This window comes from Cajanus cajan, chromosome 3 (assembly GCF_000230855.2).
Source record: "Cajanus cajan strain Asha chromosome 3, NIPB_CcT2T_4, whole genome shotgun sequence".
Classification (NCBI taxonomy): Eukaryota; Viridiplantae; Streptophyta; class Magnoliopsida; order Fabales; family Fabaceae; genus Cajanus; species Cajanus cajan.
The window spans coordinates 35,581,571-35,587,570 of NC_138519.1; positions in this window are offsets into that span (position 1 = coordinate 35,581,571).

Sequence of the window (6,000 nt, forward strand, 5' to 3'; positions counted from 1 at the left end):
ACCGCTTTTAAGACTAAGTTTGGATTATATGAATGGTTAGTAATGCCTTTTGGGCTTACTAATGCACCTAGCACATTCATGAGGTTGATGAATCATGCTCTTAGGGATTGCATTGGTAAGTTTGTAGTTGTTTATTTTGATGATATTCTAATCTATAGCCAAAGTCTAAGTGATCATGTGGATCACCTAAGACAAGTATTTCTTGTTCTTAGAGACAATCACTTGTTTGCCAATGTAGACAAGTGTACTTTTTGTGTAGATAATGTTATCTTTTTAGGTTTTGTGGTGAGTAAAAATGGGGTTCATGTGGACCCCGAGAAAATCAAAGCCATCCAAGAATGGCCTATTCCTACTAATGTAAGTGAAGTTAGGAGCTTCCATGGATTGGCAAGCTTTTATAGGAGATTTGTTCCTAACTTCTCTACATTAGCTTCACCTCTCAATGAGTTGGTGAAGAAGGATGTGGCCTTTGAATGGAAGGAAAAACATAACTTAGCTTTCCAAGATCTAAAGCATAAGCTCACTCAAGCACCTGTTCTAGCTCTGCCTGATTTTTCTAAAACTTTTGAGCTAGAATGTGATGCTTCAGGACTTGGCATAGGAGCTGTGTTGTTACAAGGTGGCCACCCAATAGCTTATTTCAGTGAAAAACTTCATGGGGCTACCTTGAACTACCCTACCTATGACAAAGAGTTATATGCTTTAGTTCGTGCCCTTCAAACTTGGGAACATTATCTTGTGACCAAGGAATTTGTCATACATAGTGATCATGAATCACTTAAATATTTGAAGGGTCAACATAAATTAAATAAAAGGCATGCAAAATGGGTTGAGTATTTAGAACAATTTCCTTATGTCATCAAATACAAAAAGGGCTCTACTAATGTAGTAGCTGATGCTTTGTCAAGAAGACATGTTTTATTGAACACCCTAGGTTCTCAAATACTAGGGTTTGATGACATCAAGGAGTTGTATGAGAAAGACCTTGATTTTGCTAACTTTTATTCTTTATGTATTCAAAAACCTTACCAAGGTTACTATATTTCTGAGGGGTTTCTTTTTAAAGAAAACAAACTTTGTATACCCCAAGGATCTATTAGAAAACTTTTGGTTAGGGAGAGCCATGAGGGTGGGCTCATGGGGCATTTTGGAATTGAGAAAACTCTTTCTCTTTTGAGAGAGAAATTCTTTTGGCCTCATATGAAAAGAGATGTCCAAAGGTTTTGTAGTAGTTGCATTGCTTGTTTGCAAGCAAAGTCTACCACTAAACCTCATGGGCTTTATACCCCCTTGCCTATATCCTCTTCTCCTTGGGTGGACATTTCCATGGATTTTATCCTTGGTTTGCCTAGAACCCAAAGAGGCAAGGATTCCATATTTGTGGTAGTGGACCGTTTTAGCAAAATGGCACACTTTATTCCATGCCACAAAGTGGATGATGCAAGTCATATTGCTAAATTATTCTTTCAAGAGATTGTGAGACTACATGGGTTACCCAAAACTATAGTCTCTGATAGAGATGTTAAGTTCTTAAGCCATTTTTGGAAAACTCTTTGGGCAAGGCTTGGAACTAAACTTCTATTTTCTACCACATGTCATCCTCAAACTGATGGACAGACTGAGGTAGTCAATAGGTCTCTAGGGACTATGTTGAGGGCAATCCTCAAGGGCAACAAAAAGTCATGGGATGACTACCTCCCTCATGTGGAGTTTGCCTATAATAGAGTGGTTCATAAGACCACCAACATGTCTCCTTTTGAGATTGTCTATGGCTTTAATCCTCTTACTCCTTTGGATTTATTACCTCTCCCTGATGTGGCTTCTTTTATCCATAAAGAAGGTACATCTAGGGCTGAATTTGTTAAGAAATTACATGAGAGGGTTAGAGATCATATTCAATCCCAAACTGAAAAATACCAAAAATATAATAATAAGGGTAGGAAGGAAGTTATCTTCAAGGAAGGTGACTGGGTTTGGCTACACCTTAGGAATGATAGATTTCCTTCCAAAAGAAAGTCCAAGCTTAGTCCTAGAGGAGATGGACCCTTCCAAATCCTTAGGAAAATCAATAACAATGCCTATGTTCTAGATCTCCCTTCTGAGTATGGTGTTAGTTCTAGTTTCAATGTTTCTGATCTCTCTTTGTTTACAGGACTAGCTACCCTAGAGGAGGATGCTCTGGATTTGAGGTCAAATCCTCTTCAAGAGGGAGGGGATGATGGAGGAGGCCCATGGGCTAAGGGCCCAACTACTAGAGCAATGGCAAGAAGGATGCATGAAGAGTGGGCCCAAGCCCAAGGAAAGCCCACCACTTTATTTTGTTGGGCCTTGAATCAAGCCCAATTAGATTAGGGTTAGTATAGGAGTGGGCCTTAGTGCCATGTATTTCTTTTGGGCCTTGTATTTTCGGCCTAGTAGCATAGGAGTTTCATTTGAAGGTCATTTGAATTTAGGTTAATTAGAGTTACATGTGGAATTACATTAGCATTTAATTAGTAGCACATTTGGTGTGCATTTCGGCCATGTGCAACACATGCACATGGTGTGATCCGAAATGCAACTCAAATGGCTTCCTAATTACATGCCAAATGTGTGCACATGGGAGGGTGACCGGTTGGCACCAAAATTTGAATTTTAGAATTCAAATTTTGGCGCCTAGAGTTAAGATAACCATACCATGGTTTTACTTAACTCTAGGTAAACCCAACTTAAACCCTTAACCTAATTTAGCCTATAAATTCCTTATGACCGAGTTTTGTAGGGACTTTGGACATTATTGAATGAGTATTCTTCTCAAAGAAATCTCTTCTCCGAAGTCACTTTGCTTCTAGCCTCTACCCTCCTTGAGAGCTTCTCCTTGTAGAGCTAGGACACCTTATCTTCTTAGGACTTAGCTTGTATGCAAGCCTAGGTCACCTTGCTCCTTTGAGGCGTCTCAAATCCTTGAAGAATCATCTAAGGAATCCGAGAAGGAGTGAAGAATCCATGTGCATCCAAGTGGAAGCACATCAGAAAATTTCCTAGGACTTTTAGTAATTCTATATTTTTTAAAAATTATTTTTTTGGTAAAAATTGTTAAAACTGATGTTCTGGGAGAAATATGAAATTATTGAAATGTGTTTATGAGTTAGGGTTCTTGAGAAATTGGGGATTTATCAATTGATGCATGTTCTTGTAGAATTGATGATGAGTGTTGTATTTTCATGCAAAAACAAGTGTTTTGATGAAGTATTGTGTGTTTGGGTTTGGATTGATTTGAGTATTTATGACTATCTCATAAATTCTGGAAATCGCATTGGCCCTGAGCATAGTTCCTCGTGTCGGGTGCACATTCATGGGATGAATGTGGAATTCAGGATATTTATGTTGGGCGAAAATATAATTTCATCGAGCATCAAATTTTGGAATGGCTACTCGTTTGGTGGAATTATAATTTCGTCGGGTGCCATTACTTAAAGAGGTATTTGCTAGACGTTAATGTTGGGCGAGACCACTTAGCATCAGGCATGAGCGAGAGTAAGAGAACTTGGGTTGAGCCACACCAGGGGAAATTGTAATTTCACTGAGCGCGAGTCTGAATAAATATTGTGTAAATTAGGAAGTGTTTGTTGGTTGCTTATGAGTTTCTATACATACATACATACATATTATATATATATATATATTATATATATGTATGTATATATATATATATATATATATATATATATATATATATTGGTGAGTGTTGGATGTGATTTCAATCAATTGTGAATTGTTAGATATGTGTATGACCTATTGGTTTATGTGGAAATGTTGGTTTTATATGTGGTATTGAGTTGGATTGTGAAATGTGGTGTGATGCTTTGGCATAATCATGTGCGTGGCAGAATACTGGACATCAGATGTGTCAGCACAAACATGTGCATGATACAATGTTAGTTATGTGATTGTTTTAGGCACGGTCATATGTGTGACATGGTATTGGATGTGCGATGCGTCGATATGGTCATGTGCGTAATACGATGCTGGTAGTGGAATGCATTTACATAATCGTATTGATGGAGGACCATCCTTGAGACATCATATAGGGCCTATCACAAGGTCCACGGCTAGGAGAGTAGAGGAAGATGAAGAACACACCACACCAAAAGCCATGATCATCATGTGTGTGGATTTTGGGCCCTCTCCTTAGCTTGTTGCTTTCCTTTCCTATTTTGCCCTTGCATTTTGGGGTACATTAGCTATTAGGATTTTATTGTGTATTTTTATTTACCCTTTGTATTATGGGGCAAAAATAGGCTTAGGATTTATTTAGGGACTTAACCTTGACTAGTAAGGTCAAAAGTCCATTTGTTTCATTTTCTAGGACTAAGGGTACTTTAGTCTTTTGGGAGAGATGAGAGCCATTTCATTTGGGCTGCATCTAGGGTTCATTTAGGGTGCATTTGCACTTGAAATTTTCGGCCAAATGCTCCCAAGAAACCCTAGGATGCTCTCCTATCTCTATAAGTACTCTAGTCCCTCCACCTTGTACCCACTTTGGAATATATGCATTTTGAGTGAGCCTTTGTGCCTCAAAATCCTTCCTTAGTCTCCTAGGGTCCTCATGCCCAACCTCCTCTCCTCTCTACCCTAAAGAGAGTTTGAGTTTCCCTTGAGTGGCCTCCACCAACCCTTGGTGGAGAGAGCTAGCCAAGAGCACCATAAACACCTTCCACCTTCTCTTCTCCATTTTCGCCCACCTTGACCCCCACCTCTTCAATATTGTTTTTCCACCACCTTTGAGGAACATCCAGCCTTCAACCTTCTTCCTAGTCCTTGGAGAAAGAGGGAGCTCCTCCTTGGAAGCCAAAGAACACACCATGGAAGGATGGAGCCCATCATGTGGTATCAAGAGCCATGGTTGTCTTCAAGGGTGACTTGTTTCCTTCTCTTGTGTCTTTAAAATTTTTCCTTGTCATGTCTATGTCTTCTTACATGTCTTGATGTTATCTTTGATGTTGTCTTCTCAAATATTGCTTGAAATATTGTGTTCTTGTTGAGTGGTTCATTACTTGTTCATGAGCCTCCTTGTTCTCCTTTAGGATTCTCTTAAAATAGGTTCTTTTGTGCTTTTCTCTATTTTGTCTTGGCTGGACATTTTTGTTTCAAGAACATGATGAACATGTTGAACACTACATGAACTCTATTTTGATCTTTTCTCATCCAAGTTTTGTCAAAGTTATGTTTCCCTCTCTTTTTCTTTCTCCTTAAAATTCAAAATCTATGCATGACACACCTTGGTTTGCATGAAACATGAAAAATGATGCATGACACCTCTTTCCTTGTGGCTGGCTGAACCATATATGTCCATCTTAGAAGTCAATCTTGCATGATAATTAGTCCTTAACATGCTCCAAGATTTTTTGAGTTTCTATGTGTAACTTGTATCTTGCACATTTATGGTTAGCCATTCTTGCATGCCACCATCACCCCTTGTCTTGTTGCCCATTTTATGAGTCAAGCAAGTGAGATGTAAGTCTAAAATATTGCTGAACATAATGCAAAAATATGCACCTAACAAGAAGACAAAAGTACCAAAGACACTTCACCCAAAACTTGCCATTTACATGCTACTAGTCCTTTTTGTCCCCTTCCTTTTTTTGTGTAACCTTGTAAACCACCACAAGTTTAAAAACCAAGCAACATAATAAGAAAAATAGTATCAAAATCTGATCCCATGGGCTGGCCAAAAAGCTGGTACGAAAATTGAATGGAAAAGAAAAGAAAAGAAAAAAAAAATAAAAGGAATTGTTGCTAAACTTGTGGACTTGGACCTTTTTACCCTACACATTTGGACTTGGACTTGGACTATCTTTGGACCTATTTGAGACCAAAATCTTGGCTGAACTTGGACAAATAACTTGGCTGGATGGACATGAAATTATAAAGACAAGAAATACTAAACACTTAATTCTACTCTAGAACCATTCTAGGATTTCCTTTGAGTGCTTTCCTTTTTAAATGTGCCTTAATTTT